The following is a 24,020-nucleotide window of genomic DNA, read 5'->3' on the forward strand; positions in this document are numbered from 1 at the left end:
AACCAACCCTACTTCACCCAAGGACCCACTGTGGCGTTACACCCCACAAGTCAGTTCCCAAATGTATGTCTGCAGTTTGTAAGTCTGTGGGTTTTAGAATGTTGGCCTGAGTGGGCGGAGTTAGAAAGTCTTGGGAGGGGGAGGAGTGATATATAAGGGAAGGACTGAGGGGATTGAGGGAGACTTTTAGGCACTCTTAGAGTCTTTAGTGCTCTCTGTGTTTAGAGTACTTAAGTTCTGGGAAATTTGAGGGTCAGTGTAGAGAGTGGTGTCTTTAGAGTGTGGTGTGCACATAGTTGACATATATTAATCAATACTGATAATAAAGAAACTTCAAGATTGATTGTGTGAGAAAAAGGAAAGCGCGTATGTGAGTGAGTGAAAGGATTGTATGACAGGTTTCAAAAAGGTTTTTAAATGGTTTATTTGAAACAAAGCTTGTGTACTTTTGAAAATTAATTTTGATTGTTTTGTTTTTAAACTACCACAAAAATCCCACGTGTCTGTTTGGCATTTATCATCTAAAGTTTACACATTTAGCACCCACTCTGACAATCATTCACCTCAGCACATATATAACTCACAGTGTTTTATTTTATATATTAAAATCCTTCTCCAATTTTAACCCCTTTCTCCACATAGTTTGGAGGAAGGTGGGCTTTATCCCTTGCCTCAGGCGTATCAAGCAGTGGTGCTTGGCTTGAGCAGGGAGTAGCCGCGGCCAGGCATGGTGTTCAGAGCCTGTGTCGTGGCACCCACCAATGGCTCCATTCGAGTTGATGTGTTTGCAGGTTATGAAAGTCAACAATTTCTATTGTTGACTTTCATAACAGGTGTCAAACCTCATACCTGTGGGCTAAATCTGCCCTACCTGGGATCCCCAGATGGCCACACCCCCTTCTCACTGACTGCCAGTTTCACTGACTCCACCCCCTTCTCACTGACTGCAGATTTGCAGTTTTCCACATTTTCCAGTTTTCCTCCATTGAAATGCTTCTCCTAATGCTTAATTATTGGCAGTAAGAGCTTTCGGCTAAAATACGGTGTTATTTAGGCCCCACCCCTTTTATCTTCAGCCCCTCCCACCACTGGAATGCAATCATCGAGAGGTTCCCTGAAATTGAATTCACTCCTCAGGCTGAAAGAGGTTTGAAACCCTTGATTTACAACATATTTCTATTAGTGCTGTGCTGAAAATGTCAATTATTCCATTTTCAGCATTTCATGGGGGATGGGGGGGACGAAAACTTGGGTGAAAGAGGCTGGGAGAGATGAGAATTTTGGAGAATTTTCTCTTTGGGTAAGGGAACAGGTTTTCCACATACCTATATTATTATTATTATTATTATTATTATTATTATTAATTACATTTATATACTGCCCCATAGCTGAAGCTCTCTGGATGGTTTACAAATGTAGCCAGTTCTTAAGGGGTCTTCTTTCTTTTCTTTTCTTTTTTTTAAAATCCCCCAGGCATTTTCAGGAGCCCAGGAGTGCTTTCTGGATGCTTATTGGAGAAGGAGAGGTCACATGGTCTCCAATAGGCATTCACTAAGAATTGCTGGGCTCCTCCAAATACTGGAGGAAAAGGGTGTTTTGTTGTTGTTTTGAAAAACTTTTTTTTTAAAAAAGGATGAAAGTCCATCAGGAATCAGCCACACTTAAAAAAACAGTATGTGGAAACCCTCTCCCCCTCCCCGAGGAGGAAAAAAAATCTCTGAACTCTCTCCCCTCCCATGAAAGAGGCAAAAAAAGAGGCTATTTTATTGTTTTACTCTGTACAGCACCATGTACACTGATGGTGCTAAATAAATAAATAAATAATAAAGCGTCTTTCACAGAGAGAGAGAAAGTTCCCAAAAATAGGGGGAAGGATTCAGCCCATGGCTAATTTATATAGCTTTGTGCATTGCAAATGCAACTGTGAATACATCTGAATATATCTAAGGGGGTCCCGTGGAAGGAACTACGGTTTTCTCTTCCACAGTCATAATGTGCAAGCTAGTCTTGGTGAGCCCATCCATTAAATGGGTTTAAATGAGCATGTCTGTAGCCGAACCTTGCTGTGAGGATTAATTTATATTCACTTTGATGCTCCTGCTCTGTATGCCTGAGATTTTTCTTCAATGCGTTATGTGCCTGTATCATTCTGATATTGGAAGGCTCCTCATTCCCAGACGACATATGCTACAGAAATTCAAAACATCCTCCTCCTCAAGAATTTACTGCCACATGAGTTGCATTTGCAATTAGGATAGAGAAGGTAAAAGCTAGTCAACCTCCCGTTTCAGGGTATTTAATCTTATCGTATTTCTTCCCGTGATGGCTTTGATCTCCTCAGTTCCATTTTAGAGCCGGATCATAAAACGCGTGCAGTCGAACACCTGCACAAAATCCTCCCTAAGTTTGTCAGATGTAGGAAATTACCAGCCCATTGTTCTGCATTAGGCAGAGATAGTTACTTCCATTTTTGAGGAAGATTAGCCATTTAGCTGTCAAGTGCGGCTCTCAAGATCCAGGGTGGTTCATTTCTAACCCATTGTTTGCAGGGGAGATGTATACCCAAGAATGGATATTTTTCATCAGAAAAGCTGTGTGTTGGATTCCTTTTAAAAATGAATTGCATCCCCTCTCTGTACCACCAAGAGCTGTTGAATCGTAGGCTGTTCTTTCCATTCGATGCATTAAAGACCTCTCCCTCCCTCTCTCTCTCTTTTCAAGTTGCCGCAGACCTGCATGTTCTAGGATTTGTCAGAGAGGACTACATTTTAGAGCAGGCGGTCAAGTCATTAAACACAAGCAAGGCCAGCTTTAGGTAGGGATGTAACTGAATTTCATTTCAGTTCATTTTTGATCAGGATTTACCCAGTTTGCACCCTGTGGACTAAACACTAACTTGGACACAATCCACAGCCGAAGTCCGTACATTTCCAAGTTTGCATTGTGATTCGTGGACACCCCTCCCCCCCAAAAAAGGTGTTTGACAGGATGCGTATATTTCAGAAACGTGTATGAAAAAAACCATACCTTTGAAAAATGCACACAAACACACTTTCATCAAAGAATGTGTGCAATTTGGTGGTGAGGTGGCTGAAGTGTTGGACTGGGACTCAGGCGATCCAGGTTCTAGTCCCCACTCAGCCATGGAAGCCCACTGGGTGACTTTGGGCCAGTCACAGACTCTCAGCCCAACCTACCTCACAGGTTTGTTGTTGTGAGGATAAAATGGAGAGGAGGGGGATTAAGTATGCCACCTTGGGTTCCATGGAGGAAAAATAGGCAGGATATAAATGTAATAAATAAATAAATAAATTTTATCTCACATCATTACCACTCACGTAATGCGATTGGAATTCAAAATGACATTACCACTTACGTAACGTGAGTGATGTCCAGGGTGCACTGAGGTGTGAGGCCTTATCCTGGGGCTCTTGATGAGATGCAGAAATCTGAGAAGATTTTCCTCACCCCTTGGGAGGACAGGACAATGAGCCCCTACAATTGGAGCATTTCACCCCACGTTCTTCTATGCTTTTGTCATAGACATGGGCAGCTGATGAGTGGTCATTAGAATTCTCTTTACTACTTAGCAGGAGGTTGCAGATAGCTAAGCTACTCTCAAGACATGAGTGTCCACAAAGCTTTATTCAGTAAATAGACTTCACACCATACCTGAAAAGAGTGTGAATGCTAGGACCTGTTTTCTAAGTTTATTAGCTTAACAAAGCAAGGCAGTTGCCTATCAATTAAATTGTCAGTTTCCCCCCCCCCCCCCCGCAGGCTTTTACCGATTCCATCCTTCAGGGAGGGTCTTCAAGTTGTAACCTCTGGCAAGTGGCTAGCCTACTGGACCACCTCTCACCTCCACCCACTTGACCCTTCCACAGAGTCTAGGATCTGTCAGTTTGATGCTTGCTCCCCCTCCAACAAAGACTGAGTTCACAGGGAGTGGGAGGATGACCTCTGAGCCCGGGCAACCTGTTTGATAGCCTCTTGGGAAGATTCCTCCTTGACTCCTGGAAAGTCTTGGAGAATTTCCTCCCCTACTTTCTGTCTTGACTGGTCTTCTTCTTCTTATTTTATTTATTTATTTTATTACATTTATATACCGCCCCATAGCTGAAGCTCTCTGGGCGGTTTACAACCTTCTTCTTCTTCTTCTTCTTCTTCTTCTTCTTCTTCTTCTTCTTCTTCTTCTTCTTCTTGCTCCAAGGCCACAGCTAGACCTAAGGTTTATCGTGGGATCATCCAGGGTTCGCCCCTGCCTGAGCACTGGATCCCCTGTGTGTCACCTAGATGAACAGGTTTGACCCCTGGATGATCCAGGGATAAACCTAAGGTCTAGCTATGGCCCAAGTCAGATTCAGGATACATAACCAGAACTTTGAATTCTCAGAAATGGACTGGAAACCAATTAAGTTGATACAATTCTGGTGTAATAGATTCATAATGAGTGGCCTCACGTAGAATTCTTGCACCAGTTGGAGTTACTGGACTATCTTCAAAGGCAACCCCAAAGTACAACGCATTGCAGTAATCTAAATGGGCAGTTTCCAGAGAATAGTTATTGATTACGCTGGTATTATGTAAACTGATCTGAGAGTTTTGTTGTCTGAAGAGCCAGTGTGGTGTAGTAGCTAGAGTATTGGACTGGGGGTCGGGAGATCCGGGTTCTAATCCCCACTCGGCCATGGACACCCACTGGGTGACTTTGGGCCAGTCACAGACTCTCATGCCAACCTACCTCACAGGGTTGTTGTTGTGAGGATAAAATGGAGAGGAGGAGGATTATGTACGCCGCCTTGGGTTCCTTAAGGAGGAAGAAAGGCAGGATATAAATGCAATAATAAATATAAATATAAATAAATAAAATAAATAAATAAGAGCAGGTGGAAATAATAAAATAAATTATAGAGTTGGAAAGGACCTTGGGGGTCATATAGTCCAATCCCCTGCTCTGTTCAGGATCAGCAATGCAGGATGCAACCACAGTCCATTTCACTGTTAAATAGCGCTTACCATTTCTTGTAATGTTTAGGCAAAAGGCTGCTTCCTCATAGAATTTGCTTTCCAGATCCGTCGCTGACCTGGTCACCTTCCTCTGGACACAGTGTATGTGAGAAAGGGACATGATCTTTCCATTTTATTGATGAAGGGCAGAGGCACAGTGCAATAATTCATAAGGGAACAAACTCCTCCAGGAACACCATTGTAATAGCACATACCTTTTAGAGGACAATAGCTGTAATTTATGTAAGAAAGTTAGAATGGGTGGAAAGATGGTTATCGGGTCCGGAGGTTGCCAGAAACACATGGGCATCACTGCTGTGCATGACTTTCACACCCCTGGTCTTGCAAACGCATTGATCACCACAAGGCATGTTACTTCCAGACGGATAAACAGCAACTGAACGGCTGAGATAAAACACAGGCCCTGCCAAATAATCATTTGCAGAACAACAGGAATTTAGGGCCTGTTTCAACCAGAGCGCCGAAAAAAGAAAAGAAAAGGAAAGGGAGAACGAAAAATCCCTCCAATGGGTAGCTGGGAGGGGGTAGGTATTTGGGAGGCCCCATAGCATCTGGCATACATAAAGAACAGCTCTGGTGCATGCTTTGTGCTAATAGAATAAAGGCTGCCCTTACACATTACATTTTCCTACATGGAGATAATCTCTGCGCCAGCTGAAGTGTGGCATGAGCGTTGTTTTTGCTGCAACTGCAAGACTAGGGCAGCTGCTGCACAGTTCAGCGGCTCGATCCATCTCATGGCAAGTATCTCATGGCAAGTATCTAGAGTATTGCGTCCAGTTCTGGGCTCCACAATTCAAGAAGGACACAGACAAGCTGGAGCGTGTTCAGAGGAGGGCAACCAGGATGATCAGGGGTCTGGAAACAAAGCCCTATGAAGAGAGACTGAAAGAACTGGGCATGTTTAGCCTGGAGAAGAGAAGATTGAGGGGAGACATGATAGCACTCTTCAAATACTTGAAAGGTTGTCACACAGAGGAGGGCCAGGATCTCTTCTCGATCCTCCCATGGTGCAGGACACGGAATAACGGGCTCAAGTTAAAGGAAGCCAGGTTCCGGCTGGACATCAGGAAAAACTTCCTGACTGTTAGTGCAGTACGACAATGGAATCAGTTACCTAGGGAGGTGGTGGGCTCTCCCACACGAGAGGCAGCTGGACAACCATCTGTCAGGGGTGCTTTAGGGTGGATTCCTGCATTGAGCAGGGGGTTGGACTCGATGGCCTTGTAGGCCCCTTCCAACTCTGCTATTCTATGATTCTATGACTACGTTACAAACGACAAAGGACCAGCAACACCCTGTTCCGAGAGTGGAAGGGAAAGCAGGGGAAATGGCGTTACACCCCACAAAGTCAGTTCCCAAATGTATGTCTTGAGTTTGTAAGTCTGTGGTTTTTAGAATGTTGGCCTGAGTGGGCGGAGTTAGAAGGTTTTGGGAGGGGGGAGGAGTGATATATAAGAGAAGGACTGAGGGGATTGAGAGAGACTTTTAAGGTACTTTTAGAGTCTTTAGCCTTTAGTGCTTTAGCTCTCGGTGTGTAGAGTACTTGGGTTCTGGAGAATTTGAGGGTGGTGTCTTTGGAGTGTGGTGTGCACATAGTTGATGTATATTAAACAATACCGATAATAAAGGAAACTCAAGAGTGATTGTGTGAGAGAAAGGAAAGCGCGAATGCGAATGAGTGAAAGGATTGGATGAAAGGTTTCAAAAAGGTTTTAAAATGTTTTAATTTGAAACAAAGCTTGTGAACTTTTAAAAATAAATTTTAATTATTTTGTTTTTAACTACCACAAAAATCCCACATGTCTGTTTGGCATACATTATCTGAAGTTTATACATTTAGCACCCACCCTGACAATAATTCACCTCGGCACATATAACTCACAGTGTATTATTTTATATATTGAAATCCTTCTCCATTTTTAACCCCTTTCTTCACATAGTTTGGAGGAAGGTGGTTTTTATCCCTTGCCTCAGGCGTATAAAGTGGTGGTGCTTGGCTTGAGCAGGAAGTGTCCGCGGCTGGGTCTGTTGTTCAGAGCCTGTGTCGTGGCAGCGTGCCCCGGTCCTTTTTTGCCTTTCCCTTCATGTTATGGTTGCCATACGTCCCGGAAAACCGGGAATGTCACGGTTTTCAAGCATTTCCAAAATGTCCCAGCCAGTCAGTCAAGAATCCTGGATTCCTGTTGCAGCCGGCCGGAGAAATTCCAACCTTCTTTCCTTCTCCTTCTGTGTGTCATTTTCTCTGTTTTGCTGCTTTTTTTCTTCCTTTCTTGCCATAAGCTTTTATATCTTAATTTTCCCCCTTCCCAACTCCAACCAATCAAGAGGATAAGTTCTTCCTTTGACCCTCTGTTGAACCTCCTGCAAACTTTCTCTTCCTCTGACCTTCTGTTGAACCTCCTGCAAACTTCTTAACCTCCTGTCTTCCTAATTTTCTAGCTTCCTAAGCAAATATCCAGACTCCTATAATCTACCTCAACTTTTGTCCTCTAAACTATTAACTTCTTTTAAAATTGACCAGCTCACAGACAATTATGATTTAACCCCATAATATCCCAAAACAAAACTTAAGCTCAAAAAAAATGGAAGACAGTTCTGTTCCTTCATAATCTAATACCCACATTATTAGGGGTCAAGAAATATTAATTTGTCTTACTGGCCAGCCATCATTTGTGGTTAACTTGAGTCTATCTTTTGACATGTGCACAGCTGGTTGGCTACTGTGTGAACAGAATCTTGGACTAGATGGACCCTTGGTCTAGTCCAGCATGACTCTTCTTATGTTCACTTAGGAGAAAAACAGAGTCTTTTCTCTTTTGCCATTTGTATGAGTTAAGATATAGTTTCTCCTGCTGCTTGGAAAAAATTCTTGCTATTTCTTAGCTGCTCAAAAACTGGAGTGGAAAAGAGACCTCTGGTAAGGCTGTGAGTGGTATCAGTCATCTTGTTTACCAGAGATGTTGGCAAGTGGATTTATATATTTTTCTTTCTTTTTTTAGGTGTATACTAAAGATGTTTAAGAATAGATTTGAAAATATAAAGTGTAAACAAGCACAGATAAACTAGAATATGTATGCAGGGCTCATTCAGTCATGCATTTCCATACTTAATTTCTCTATAATTGATTACTGGCCAACTGAATGTGTGAATGGACTCCATTGAAAAGTATTCTTTATCATACAAGCATTTCATTACCATTGATATATGGTAATGAACTGCCCAGAGAGCTTCAGCTATTGGGCGGTAAAGAAATGCAATAAATAAATAAATAAATCTATGATGGGCCCCATTCACACATGCAAATCGTCACTGGATTGGCAGGCATTAAGCAATGGATGTGCATGTGTGACACAGAGCTTGGGACATGTAGTTTTCAGGTGTTTGACTTCACTACTGCATGTTCTGGCACCCTGGGGATACTACATTTGCCAGGGCCGCTTCCTGACATGAGCGTACTCAGAACTGGTTAACACTTCAAGCCGGAGAATAATTTATTGGGGAAGTAGTGCTGGTTTCATAAGGCAGCTGAGCCTCCCACACCAAGTAAGAATAAACATAATAAACACTAATCATAGATTGCAGAGGTCTGATGACAACAAAAAAAGGTCAAAGGCTGAATCAGATGTCACACTATGGTAGTTATTAAGGAGAGAACATGGGATATTGAAGACCCCTAGTGAGCAAAGCAAGTGCACACCAGCTTGGGTTCACCTTCTGGTATGCCATCAGTCATTTCTAGCTGTGCACTGAATCCTGATAACCTGTGTGCATTAATTTGCAATGTATTTTCTCTTTTGTAAAGGGTTTTGGACATTCTGGCATAAGTAGGTCAGAGTTGCATAAACTAATCCTCACTGATAAAGGGTGTGCGATAAACGAAGCCATGATTCCTAGAGACATGTTGTTTCGAGTGGAATGTATACATCTGCATCCTTGTTTTATTGCAAGGATGGAGACGCTAAACACAGTATATATTTAGGTAACTTGGTTGTCATACATAATGCGCCATCTCTGCTTATGAGAGAGGGAAAGGAACCCATTTTGCTCACATCCTGTTCACTGTAAGCCAAGGGAGCGGGTTGTGGCTGTTTTACCTTTTCACATAAGCCTGTCCAGAGCAGTTCACAATCTTTAGCAACCTCAGAATAGCCTTGTGAGGGAGGTCTCTAAAAAATTAACATTCAAGTGACTTACTCGAGGCCACTCAATAACTCTGTAACAGAAGAGAGTTTTTGAACTAAGGCCTGCCAGATGTAACTTGAGCCATCTCACCAAAGGGACTGTACTGACTCTCTCATTTTTGGTGTGTATTGAAATGCGAATTTTCCTTTTCGGATTGGCATTTTGAAGGCCATATCCAATCAGCAGTCCTGAGATCCTATCCAAAGCACGGGAAGGCTTCAAGTCTGCATTAATCCTAGGCCAATCCAACTCACTTCATTAAAACACTGTAATGCTCTTCAGCTGGGGGGTTGTGACTCACAGCTGTGTTGCAACTGGTGGGTGCCATATGTCACCTCCCTTGGTTATTCTGTGTTCTTCGTGCATGTGCACCTTCAAGAAGTCAGGAGAGGGCACTACACTGGATGGCTAGTGTGATCAGCTTTGAGCTGATATATAGATTGGAGACATACAATATAGGTTATAATCTATACTAATAAAAGTGGATGTGTCTGTCTGTCTATCCGTCAGTGCCATAGTGCTAAATACTGTGAAAACTAAGGGCTCATAGATTTCATAGAATCATAGAGTTGGAAGGGGCCTAACAAGGCCATCGAGTCCAACTCTTTTCTCAATGCAGGAATCAATGTACATGGGATTCCCTGGTAGTCACCCTTCCAGAAACTGACCAGGCCTAGACCTGCTTAGCTTCATCATCTACATCTATAAGTCATTCCAGGAGGGAAGGGACAGGTTCCTAGGCTTTCTGGCTTCCAGGATCCTCCCCCCAGCACCCAAAAGGCAGTGCAACATCCCAGAAGTAAGGAGGGACGTTGTGGCCGCCATTTTATTTTTGTGGAATGGAGACAGGAGTGCAAGTGCGCTCTACTGCAGTTTTTAAAAAACACCTTGCAACTGCTCCCCATCCCCGATGGGCACCGGCTGCCCCCCCCCCCAGCTCTGTGCCCATTTCTAGAGCCCTGCTACTCATGGGGAAGAAGGGACGACCCGTGATTGTGTGCCACACCGGCTGCCTCCCTTGGGGGTGTCCCAGGACCATGGAAAAAAAGGTAAATCCACGGTCCAAGTTATCCTGGGGAAAGTCTCTGGTTGTCCCTGCTTGACTGTGGGATCCCCTGTGCATCATTTGGATGCACAGGGATGACCTAGAGACGACCCTGGGATATATGCATGGTGTAGACATGCCCTAAATACCTGAAACATGGCAGGCGTACTAAGGGGATCCTAGGGGGGCGGGGGTCAACTTAGGGTTATTTTGTTTTTAAAATGCATTAATTAATGTCTCCTGTGGTTAAAGTCTGCTGTAACTTCTTCAGCCACTAGAGGAAGTCTTCCCTCACTAGCATTCTGTGTAATTCGAAGCCCGGGGAGATTAGTAGGTTGAGGGACACCGTTCTATGCCTGCACTTTCCCCCACTGCTGTGGGAAGCTTCCCCTCAGGGGAATGGAGTGGGGCTATAGAGGTACACCATGGCAGGAGCCATTTACCAGTGGGCACGGCTGCACTTGGATGGGGGCAGCCATGCCCACTGGTCCAACTCTGAGAGTTTGTAAGTGTTCTTGAAGGCTTCACTGTATCGAACTAAGGGCTATTCCAATCCGTTCACTAGTGTGAGTGTTTGTGTGTGTATGTATATAGAATCATAGAATAGCAGAGTTGGAAGGGGCCTACAGGGCCGTCCAATCCAACCCCCTGCTCAATGCACGAATCCACCTTAAAACATCCAAACGTGAGCCAAACACGGAGATGGGAAGAGACTGTAGCTCAGTGGGAAAGCAAAGCATGTGCTTCGCACAAAGAAGACCGCAGGGCTAATCATAGAGTCATAGGCCTTAGCTAGACCTAAGGTTTATCCCGGGATCGTCCCGGAGTCATCCCTGTTCATGTAAATGACACACAGGGGATCCCAGGAGCAGGCAGGGACACCCCTGGGAAGATCCCGGGATAAACCTTAGGTCTAGCTAAGGCCATAGAATAGTAGAGTTGGAAGGTGCCTATTAGGCCATCGAGTCCAACCCCCTGCTCAATGTAGGAATCCACCCTAAAGCATCCCTGACAGATAGTTGTCCATCTGCCCCTTAAAGGCCTCTAGTGTGGGAGAGCCCACAACCTCCCTAGGTAACTGATTCCATTGTCGTACTGCTCTAATAGTCAGGAAGTTTTTCCTGATGTCCAGCCGGAACCTGGCTTCCTTTAACTTGAGCCCGTTATTCCGTGTCCTGCACCTGGGAGGATCGAGAAGAGATCCTGGCCCTCCTCTGTGTGATCCCTATGTTCTTAACGTTTTGATTGCACAATCCCTTCCAGATTCTTTTTTGTGCTTTGACTTAATCAATACACACGTCAGTAACTTGTTCACTAAACATGCATACAAGTCAACAAGCATGATATGTTCAATGATTCCTGATTATGTCACTTTTTGCCTATGTGCTTAACCCATCCTCCCCTAACCACGTGCCCTCCAGATCTATCCCACCCCCAGCTCTTTGGGAGTGGTGAGTTATAAAAACTTGTAACTTTTGATTTGAAATCAAAGTTTGAAATAGGTTAATGGCCCTGTTTGGAGGGAATCAAATTAGGGTTAAACCCAATTTATGTTGCTGCTACCTGCCGGAGCAGTTCCTGCAAAGGTGTGAGGGTTGTTATGGAAAGGGTATTATAAAGTAAGTCACATACAGTGGTGCTGATCATAGAATCATAGAATCATAGAATAGCAGAGTTGGAAGGGGCCTACAAGGCCATCGAGTCCAACCCCCTGCTCAATGCAGGAATCCACTCTAAAGCACCCCTGACAGATGGTTGTCCAGCTGCCTCTTGAAGGCCTCTAGTGTGGGAGAGCCCACAACCTCCCTAGGTCACTGGCTCCATTGTCTACCACTCTAACAGTCAGGAAGTTTTTCCTGATGTCCAGCCGGAATCTGGCTTCCTGTAACTTGAGCCCATTAATCCGAGCCCATTAGCCAGCTCTCACAGCCCAGCTCTATCAAGTGACTAAAACACTCATTAAAAAAGAAAGGTGCTCGAAATGTCCTGTAGGTTTTGGGGTCCCAGTGGCACAGATCCTGACACCAGAGCAGAACCTCGTAAGCCAGAGCTCCTCCTGAACTGTGTGGGGCAGCGGCATTTTGGCTTTCAACCACACACCCTAAAGAGCCACTGCCCTTGCCAGGAAAGACCTGTCAATCTCATCCCCCTGCCCGCCCCCCCCCCAAAAAAAACAACTTGGCCAAAACGATAGGTTAAACTGAACAGAGATGGAGTGCAAGGGTACAGGCATGAGAACTGCCCCTTTAAAGATTTCTCCTTCCCAACAGGGGGTGCAGCTAGCGCTAGGTGGGCAGGCTGGGGAGGGATATAAGGGCTCCGTTTGGGCCCAGACCTTTTTGGAGGCAGTGTTCAGCCTTGAGGTCCTGTCTGATGGTACCCTGCACCGTGGGCTGGTTGGTTGGTTGATTGATGCCTACTTCCCTTTTGAATTGGGCATGTTTAGCCTGGAGAAGAGAAGACCGATGGAAGACATGATAACACTCTTCAAACACCTGAAAGGTTGTCACACAGAGGAGGGCCAGGATCTGTTCTTGATCATCCCAGAGTTCAGGACACAGACTAATGGGCTCAAATTACAGGAAGCCAGATTCCAGCTGGACATCAGGAAAAACGTCCTGCCTGTTAGAGCAGTACAACAATGGAACCCATGACCTAGGGAGGTCGTGGGCTGTCCCACACTAGAGGACTTCATGAGGCAGCTGGACAACCATATGTCAGGGATGCTTTAAGGTGGATTCCTGCATGGAGCAGGGGTTGGACTCGATGGCCTTATAGGCCCCTTCCAACTCTACTACTCTATGATTCTATGAATATTTGCAATGAGGTCTGCCACCCCAGAAACTCACACTGCCTGTGGGCTCCCACTTGTGGTCGATTGGTGTTGACCTTTAAAACTCTAAATGGCTTGAGGCCAAAGTACCTAAAGGCACATCTCCTCCTGCATGTACCTGGTCAGACACTTAGGTCATCTTCCTGATGCCTCTATCAAAGGAAGCTAGGTGCGTGGCTACAAGAGAGAGTGGCTTCTCAGTGGTGGCACCCCACTTGCGGAATAAATTCCTCAAAGAGGTTTACCTGGCACCTCCATTATCTTTTTGGCACCAGGCCAAGACTTTTTTTTTTTCCTCCTCGGCATTTTAGGTTATTCAGGGTGTTTTATTGATTCCTGTCCTGTTTATTATTTTGCATCATATTGGATTTTATTCTTCCAAATATTTGCATTTTAGATTTTAATTTTGTTTTAAAATGGCATCTTAGGTGTTTTTTTTAGCTGGTTGTAATCTGACCAGAGAACATTAGTTGTTGGGTTGATTATAAATGTGCTAAATAAATAAATATAGGACACTACAAAATGTGATTTTGTAGGATATGTGTGCTACGAGGAGATCTTTATTACAAGGAGATTGGGTACATCCCTGTGCATTCTGCTGGTTTCCTGTCAGTGAAGGCCAGTCAGAATGTCCACCCTTTATTTGCATAGTTCCACCCTATGTTCTGTTTTCTTGGGCATGCTATTGTTTGATATGGAGCCATGGCATTTATATACGTGTGGATGACAGGTGAAATACTATTCTTCAAAGTGTACGAGATCCATTTTGCTGATGAATCATTTGCTAAGCTCTAAGTGTTTCTTAAAAAAAAAAAAAGGCAGCCAATAAATGAGTAATGTGGCAAATTCATCTGAATAGCTGCCAAGAAAATAAAGAGACCAGGAACGAAAGCACTGCATATGTTCTGTCTTTGTTCCTGCTGTACATTCTGTTTTGAAGTAGGGACAGTTAACGGGTTCATCCCTTGCGTAGCTATAATCTCAAGTTAAATGGGGACTCAACAACACTTGTAAAACAGAACGCCACGCATGTTACTGACTCGTGTAAATACACTGCATCATTAGAATTACTGCTACTACTAATGAACACCGATGCGATGTTGTCATTCATAGCTGGTTGTGCGCATGTGTCTTTGCGGTCCCCCTTGCAGTCTCTTGCCCAGCACAAAGGTTCCCCACATAAAATGAGGGTGCAAAGTCACTTTCTCAGAACAGTATGAGAAATGAGCATTAGCATGTTAGACCAGGAAGCCACCTTCTGTTTGAATGGGGGAAGAAACCAATGCTAACAAACCCTGTGGATAGCTTGTCTTCTGTTGTGGGGAAGTTATTGCCAACTGTGAAGGACCAGAATTATCCTCCATTTTGTATTTCATTTGGTTTTTGGATATTATGAAGTTAAATCTTTTGTGCATGTTGATGAGTAAAACCATCAAAGGTTTCCTTAGAAATTATAAGAGTCAGGATGTTTGCTCTGAAAGCCAAAGGTTTGCAGGGATCTCATGTCAAGTGTTTAGTCCAACCCCCTGCATTGAGCAGGGGGGTGGACTTGATGGCCTTGTAGGTCCCTTCCAACTTGGCTATTCTGTGATTCTGTGATTCTATGATATATAAGCTAGCTGTTCCACTGTACCCTACTTGTGGGTCCATGGTTAACAGTTGATTGGCCCCTGTGTGAACAGAATGCTGGACTAGATGGACCATTGGTCTGATCCAACTTGGCTCTTCTTATTTTCTTTTATCTGCAGAGGAAGAAGAAGAAAAGAGTTTGCAGAAGGTTCAATAGAAGGTCAGGGAAAGAGCTTTGGAAAAGGAGTTTAGGGGAAAAGCAGCACAAGGAACAACCCTCTTCATTGGTTGGAGTCAGGTTGGTAAGGGAAAATGAGCAATTTTAAGATAGAAGTCTAAGGCAGAAGAGAGAGAAATGCAGAGACACAGAGAGAAGAAGGAGGACAGAAAGAGTCAGAGCTGCTGGAACTAGATAATAATAATAATAATAATAATAATAATAATAATAATTTATTTATTTATTTATTTATTACCCGCCTCTCCCTCTGGATTGAGGCGGGGGACAACTTTAAATACAATATCATACATATCTCATTGTGGGAGTGCTAGGCCTATGACAGTAAGATATTACTTGGATAAGGGACCTGGATAAAATACGGACACAGTCTAGTTAGATAATCTGTATTAGTTTATCCCTGGTTATTTTATTACTGTATTGCTCACAGGGTTTTGTGTGTGTTGTATGTGCATGTGAATCCATTCAGATCTGAAAACTTACTTGGTAATTTTTTTAGTAAACTTTTAAATGCTATTTGAAACTTGTGGGGTGTTTGTTTGGCAGGAGAGGGGGAGGTTACCCGCCCCAGGTATAAGAGCCAACCCACACCCTATCTAAAGTAGTTACTTGAGGCTCAGGGCATGGCTAGACAAGGGGGGTGGAGGGCGACGTTCTTGCGATTTTATGATCACAAGATCATCGTCCTCGTTTACACGTGGCACACGACATCGCAGCCGCCATTTTGGAATTTTTTTTTAAAGGAAAAGGAGCGCACGAGCACTGGAACAATAAGTATGTGGTGTGTGTGTTTTTTTTAAAAAAAAACAACTCCCCCCACCCCACCCCAGATGGGCACAGAGCTTCGGTTCCCAGTTCCTCACATTTACTTGCAAGGAGCCAGGGCATACCAGCGACAGCGGGCCACACATTCCGCGTTCTCGGGATCATCCCGATACTGCGGAAAAATTGGTATTAATCTGTAGGGCGATATCTCTGACCAAGGGAGAGATCTTCCTTCCCTGCTCCTGGGATACCCTGTGCATCATGTGGATGTACAGGGACGATCCCGGGGTGATCACCGGGATATCGACCTGTCTGGCCATGCCCTCAGAGTGTTTTAAGGCTTGTGTAGTGGAGGCAGCCGAAGAAAAAGAATTTCACCTTGTGGCAGAAGAAAGGGCCACCGGAAAGGAAGGGAAAAAAGAAGGGTAGAGTGTAGCTGGTCCATGATTCTTTTGGGGCAGTTGGAAAAGTAGAGCACTAGTCAGTAACTAGACTGGCCAGTAATACAAGTTAAGCACCAATTAAGCATTTTCAGTGATTCCAATGCAACACAATTAACTGGTACTTAAATTGCATTGGATTAGGCTTGCAATTTTGTCTGTGCAGACCACTGTGAGGCACATGGCCATTCCTAGACTTCGTGTTTCCAGAAACTTTAAAGATGTGCATTGAGACCACCACAAGTTATGTAACTCCATCAAACTGCATAAAGAGGCAATTAATTCATGAATAAAGAACAGCCAGCCACACCTCCACAAATACCTGGTTGCAGAATTAACAACTTTTTTAAAAATCATGCACAGTACATAATTTGGAAGGTGTCATCAGGCAGTATTACATCTTGCAAATTCATGAGTTTTGTTGATTCAGAGGTTTTCTTGTCAACTTCAGAGATGTGGTGGCTACTTATTATACTTCTAATCATTTGTTAGGTGAAACTAAGGGCTCTTCTACACCAAGCAGATATTCCACTATGAAAGGGGTATGAAAGCAGTATATAAAAGGCAGGAGCCACGCTACTGCTTTATAGTGGGATTGAAGTGCACTGACAACTGTTGGGGCCCATTGACACCTACCATATACTGTTTTCATACCATTATATCCTGCTTGGTGTGGCTCCTGCCTTTTATATACCACTTTCATAGTGGAATATCTTGCTTGGTGTAGATGAGCCCTAACACTTCCATCCAAAGTTAGCTTGCTCAGAAGTGAGCCCCAATCAAACGTTCCCGTATAAATAAGGGAACGTTATATAGGAAACGCACAAAAGGAGGCCTAGGAATGCCCAATTTACTGATGTACTTTGAGGCCTTCCAGCTTAGGCAGCTAGTCAAAATAATCAACTGTGAGACTAGTATTCCCTGGGTACAAATAGAAACGATATCCCAACAACCCACAATCCCAGCTCTCCCCTTCCTAAAAACTTCTTGGACCATCGTCAAACAAATCTCCAATCCATTCACACCCCTTACAAAAAAAATAATTTTTGTGAACCGCCCAGAGAGCTTCGGCTATTGGGCGGTATAAAAATGTAATAAATAAATAAAATAAATAAATAAAATACCCTAGCAATATGGAAAAAATGGTCAACCTATCTCTCTCCCCCAGAGTCTCCAATGCTACCTTTTTTAGATCATCCATCTTTTAGACATGAAGATAAATATGCCCAGTTTGCTGGGTGGGACAGTAAGGGGATCTATCGTTTGAGGGACTTTTTAGTCAAAGACCAAATAATTAACGATAGTCAACTAAAAGACAAGCTAAAAGGGATCAATCCCTCTTGGCTCCAACTGACACAAGTCAGAACATTCTTAAACAAAAGATTCAGTAGCGAGACGGATTTTCGCCCTCTCTCCCCCTTTGAGCATCTATGTGTGAGATCCAAAGGGAAAGATAAAGGCGTGACCTCAGCAATTTATGACCTATTGCTTGAGAAGGGCGGTGGCTTCTCCCTGGCTCTGAGGAGCATATGGGAAACTGATCTACATATACAGATTGAAGATATAAAATGGAAACAAATTTGGATAAATCCCCCCCTCCGAACAATATTGTCCCGCATACAGGAGTCAGCCCTCAAGGTTATATTAAGATGGTATATAACTCCAATTCAACTCTCGCATGCAACGACTTCAATCTCCCCACTGTGTTGGAGAGGATGCGATGAAAAGGGCTTTTACTTACATATGTGGTGGGAGTGTAAGGCCCTGAAGCAGTTCTGGGAAACTATCTTCAATATAATTTCTAAGGCCACTGATCAGATAATCTTCCCAGAACCAAGCCTGGCGCTGCTGTCCCTGCCCAACGCTCTAAACCCCTCCCTTACCCATAAAGAATTGGTATTTATCCTCCTTACGGCAGCTCGTTTAGAAATAGCTGAACACTGGAAGGATCCGAAGGGCCCTACACTCACTGGATGGAAAGGGAAAGTGTGGGATATAGCCTGCTCTGAAAAATTAACCTACCACCGCAGAGTCTCGTCGGGTCAACTTAGCTATGACCCATTCAATGAAATATGGTCTCCTTTTCTCAATTACATCAATGGTATAGATGTGGCATCCAACTCTGGTTTAACAGATCTTCCTCTGAACACAGTAAATTGAAGGAAACAAGCTCGGTTCGGCAACTACAGAAATCGTGTTTGTGTATTTATTAGAAATGCTGTCTGACTTGTAAGTTTTTATATATATTTTTAACTTTTTTAAAAACTGCTTTGTTAAATGGAGTTTAATAAATAAAATTAAAAAAAAAAAAAAAAGAAGTGAGCCCCAATAATAGCAGAGTACATATGCTTAGAAATACAGCCATAGTTTTATGTCATCAGGGGACTGTGATACCATACTGGAAGTGGGGCAATAAAGAGAATAGAACTCTCTGCCTTGGTGCAGAGAGTTCTGAGTTCAAGTCACTGCTGAGTTAAGAAGCTTTTGGGACAATTTTGGGCCTAATCCATTTTAGAGTGTTTTTATGAGGATAAAATGAGAAGAATACACACAGACCAGCCCCCTCCATCCTGGTTCCCTCCATATGTGTTGGACTTCAGTGTCCATTATCCAATGGTCATGTATGAGGACGATGGAAGATGCATCTGAAAGGCACCAGTATGGGTAAGGATGATATAGATGATCCTGAACTCCTTGGAGGAAGGGTGGGATAGAAATGTGATTAGTAAATGAAGAAATTGAAAGGAATATCTTCTTAATTAACAAAATGCACGCATACTTTTCTTCCTCTTCTGAGGGTTCCCCCCCCCCCTTCCTTCACCAATTGGGAATCCATCTATCTTAACACTGTTAATATATGCGATTGTTTTAATGACAAAGAGCCGTTAGCAATTTCAAAAGCGGATGTTCCCTAATTAACTCCTGCGATAAATGTTTGTGTTCTGTGATACTTTCCCCCAGATCTGTATAATCAAGGAAGCATAGAATTGAAAGGCTGGAAGTCATCCTACAAGATCACCTGCTTTTATGAAGTGTTGGCCACAAGTGATAAAGGGGTTGGAATTGCAGAATTTTTCAGGTTGCTTCATCTTAAGAAGGATATTGTAGAGTTGGGAAAAGGGAAGAAAAGGGCAGCCAAAGTGATTGAGGGCTTGGAGTACTTTCTTTGCAACCAAAGGCTAAAGCATTTGGAGCTTTTAAAGATGGGGCATTGTACAAGTCTACAAAACTATGCATGGCAAGAAGGAAGTGGACAGAGCAGGGATACGACTCCCATCAGAACCAGTTAGCATGGCTAATGGTCAGAGCGTCCAGTTCTGGGCACCACAATTCAAGAAGGACGCAGACAAGCTGGAGCGTGTTCAGAAGAGGGCAACCAGGATGATCAGGGGTCTGGAAACAAAGCCCTATGAAGAGAGACTGAAAGAACTTGGCATGTTTAGCCAGGAGAAGAGAAGATTGAGGGGAGACATGAGAGCACTCTTCAAATACTTAAAAGGTTGTCACACAGAGGAGGGCCAGGATCTCTTCTCGATCCTCCCAGAGTGCAGGACATGGAATAACGGGCTCAAGTTAAAGGAAGCCAGATTCCGTCTGGACATCAGGAAAAACTTCCTGACTGTTAGAGCAGTACGACAATGGAATCAGTTGCCTGGTGAGGTTGTGGGCTCTCCCACACTAGAGGCCTTCAAGAGGCAGCTGGACAACCATCTGTCAGGAATGCTTTAGGGTGGATTCCTGCATTGAGCAGGGGGTTGGACTCGATGGTCTTGTAGGCCCCTTCCAACTCTGCTATTCTGTGATTCTATGAGATTATGGGAATTTGGGTCCAGGTTCCCTACCCCTGGGACAGCACTAATTCTCATCGTACTAGAACCTGGTGTCATCCAACGAAAATTTTGGGGCAGTAGATTCAGGACAGACAAAAGAAAATATGTCAACAACAAGTCATTCACTGATGGAATTCTCTGCCACAAGGTGTGGTGATAACCGAGGGGGTGTTCATGAATCTGGAGAGGTCTATCAATGATTTTGAGCCATGATTGCTAAATCACTGTCAGGAGGACCAGGGATGGGCAGCCAGCAGCCTGTGGGCCAAAGGAAGGCCTTGAAGGCCACCAGCTACAGATGACCTGCCATATTCACCCCCTGCCGTTGCTGCATAGGGGTTTGTGAGGTTCATCACAGTTGTTTGGTGGGCTGGCAGGAACCCAATTCTGCTAGGACACAGGCTGATTAAAGAGAGGCAGCGCCACCCACCCACCCCTGTTTCTGCCAGTGATCAAGATTGTTATTTCGCTGCTGCTGGTAGTGACCTTTCCTGGATTGAGATTGCAGGGGTGGTGGGGTACAATTGAAGTCTCCTCCGCCTCCTCACAATCTTGATGAAAATATGTGGTATCCTTACTCTGAGCACTTCTGCATTAGATCTCGAGAAACATCCGTCGCTGATCGAAGCAGTGGCTGTGTGTTTTCACGTTAACTGGCAAAAAATAAAATCAGCGTAATGTTTCCCCCTAACACAGCATCCCACCTCTTCCATCTGGGGCTGACGCACAGAGATAAAGGTGCCTCTCATTACCGTGATTGTGATTTTTCAGACCAAATGGCTGCCTGTGGAAAGGGCGGGGGGCGGCGGAAATCAAACGCCAATCCCTCAAGTATGCCACTGTCTATCAGATGGCCCTTCTGCCTGCTGAGCCAGCAAAAACAGCTCTTCCGCCCTGTTTCAGATAAGAGTTAAACCCAAGACACACACACACACACACTCACACACAGAGTATGATGCTCACATAAGGCGATTTAAGTGCTGTGTAAAATCACTGAAGTAAAAAACTCCAAACTGAGTATTGGAAGTCCTTGGCATTCAGTGCTGTGAAAAGGATGGCATGTACACAAATGCCAGCTCTTCCCCACTCACCACCCACCTCTGCCTGCCCAAATTCACCTTGAGTGAGGACTTATAAATCACAATCTACATTGCCTCTAAAGCAGCCTTCCTCAACCTGGGGCGCTCCAGAGGTGTTGGACTGCATCTCCCAGAATGCCCCAGCCAGCTGGCTGGGGCATTCTGGGAGTTGTAGTCCAACACCTCTGGAGCGCCCCAGGTTGAGGAAGGCTGCTCTAAAGGATAACAAAGTCAGCGTTGGGAGCAGGGCCCATAATTTGGGACCCTCTCCCCAGCACTCAATTTGAGATTTTGGGATCATCTTCTCCCATATATCACCAGTCCATTCAGAACTTCAGTCATCCGTGGGAGCTCTGCTCTGAGTGCTTGGGCCGTCAGGGCCAGCTTCGAGAAAGGTCACCAAGGTGCCCTTCAAGGGTTGTCCTCCGGGGAAATGTAGATATTGGGAAATTAAAATGGCAGTCCTCAATGGGAGTTAGGCCCAGGGACCTTTTTCAAACCCATAAATTGCTTGGTATTTTCCTGGTTTTTGTTTCTTTTCTCATTTTTTTTGGTCCTAAGGCTTCGTTACTGGCAGAAAGAGCTTTAAGATACAGTATGCAGGTATCTTTTGTATCTTTGTCCCACCCCTTTGGCCCAACTCCTTCAGCCCCACCCACCCCTGGCATGTGGCCAATAAAAGTTTCTCTGAAATTATTATAATTATTAATTATTATTATTACTATTATTTACAATATGTATATACCGCTCACTTATCTAACACAGATTCCAGATGGGTGAACATAGGTATAAACAATAAAAGAAGAAGATTAAAAAAGCAGATTAAGTTTGTTCAATTTAAAAACAAAGGAACCAGAAAAACAGTGGTTAGTCAGTTGAGAAAGGCTTCTCGAAAAAGATTTGTTTTCAGGAGATGTCGGAAACAGCGTAGTGTTGGTACCTGCCTGACCTGACTTTCAAGGGCAGAGAGTTCCACAGAGAAGGGGCCACTACACTAAAGGCTCTTCTCCTGGTGGGTTCCAATCGGACCACAGGTCCATGTGGAACCACCATGAGCATGCCCTCTGACGACCTCAGTGATCAGGCCAGGTTGCTAATGGAGAAATTAAATTTGAACTTTAGGCTGAATTTGACCTTCATTTCAGTGATATGTTGAGGGGACCGCTAATGGAATATGCCCCCAACACCATGTTGGGGACATTAGGGGAAATTAAATTGGCAGCCCCATAGACCGAGACACTCGACATTAAGGGTGGTTTAGGGTTATCAGTTATTGGACACAGTGCGCCGTGCCCTCAATAGCCTCCCAAGGACACCATGTTGTAGAGGAGTACCATAGTACCTTTGCACATCTATTGATTTCACTGGAGCTAGTGCCAGATAACTTACTTATTTATTATAGGATGTATATATTCTTGGCAGAGGATTGCAGTGATAGCATCTGTGAAGGGTGAATGAAGGCACTACTTATAACTGAAATATACACATGCATGCATTACTTACTATGGAGGAATGGGTCTACAGAATAAAACCGTCTAATCTCTCTTGGCTGTTAGCATAGCTCTCGTTTTCATCAGGGAAGTAAATATCCAGCCAGTAAAATAAGCAGCTGAAAGGGATTGTTTTATGAAAGCTCTCTTAGCAGTAAAACTCCCTTTCTGGGTCCCCTTTTGAATCCAAAAGGACAAGTTTAGCCAGGCTGTGCGGAGAGAACAATGCACTCATTGAATGTTATTAATGCCCTGCTGTTACTTACATCTGGTCCATATTCTATCAATGAGCAAAAGTAGCCAACCTTGAAATCAGTTTGCAAACTTAGCTTTAATTAGAACATTTGTCCAACGTTCCAAATTCTGAACCATATTCAGCACAGTAGTTTCTCCAGGGAGCCAATGGGAAGGGGCGAGAATTGAATAAGTTGCGCTATGTTTTGATCATTTCACAATAGCATCCCTCGTGTAAATGGATTTATGACCCTGAGCAAGATAAAAGTAGATTTGGAGTACACTATGGAAAGAAAAAAAGGGGGGATTATCAATTAGCTTATTCATTAACCACTCCCTCTAGTGTTTGATATTTGCAGGACAAAAGAAATGAAAATAATTGTTTATTTTGAACCCTCATGGCCCTTAGAGTCTTTGTCATGTCCACCTCACATAGCCCTTCTTATAGAATTGACTTCTGGAATAATGCCATGATTTTAGTAGTTGAATGTATCCAAAATGCACCTAGTCTTTGAGAGGGACAGATGGGTGGTTTTTTTACAATGGCTTTTGTGTATATGGTGTATTCACCATAAATCTTGCTTCTTTCACTGGCCCACATAACTAAAAAGAGACCTCTTCTAAATACTTTTCTGGGTATAACTATTCAGTTTAGTCATATACACACAAACATATACATTATGGCAATGTTGTTTCATGGGCCACCATTTTCTTCTTCTGTTAAAATTGAAGGCACACTTGCCTCTACAACAGAGTTGGGGAAGGAACATGTTCAGTTTGCATTTTAATACAAATTTACCTAATTTCGCTATGTCAAACCATTATGCAAACCAAAATTCAGCAGTCCTTTAACATTTGCACATGTCTGAATTTTGTAATGTTGTTTTCTGGTCAAAAACGTTTACAAAATGTATACATTAATGGTTTTAAATGTATGCGCATTTTGCATGTTGGTGTGGTTTTTAATTTTTGTATATTGTTTTTATACAAAAACAATATACAATATACAGTTCATCTTTGTGAACTGCCCAGAGAGCTTTGGCTATGGGGTGGTAAACAAATGTAATAAATAAATACATTAGAGGAAATATTATTCAAAATGCATTATATTAGGAGAATTCTTTGTAACAATGTATGTATTAGGCAGAAATGCATACAGAAATGCATTTATTAGGAGGAATGTGTACAGAAAGATGTAAATTTTAAGGGGGGGGGGGAGTCAATTCATAAAGTTCAGAATGAACCAGACGAAAAGACTGTAGAAATTCTCAAAGTCTGAAACAA

Source organism: Elgaria multicarinata, chromosome 5 (assembly GCF_023053635.1).
Source record: "Elgaria multicarinata webbii isolate HBS135686 ecotype San Diego chromosome 5, rElgMul1.1.pri, whole genome shotgun sequence".
In the NCBI taxonomy this organism is placed as follows: Eukaryota; Metazoa; Chordata; class Lepidosauria; order Squamata; family Anguidae; genus Elgaria; species Elgaria multicarinata.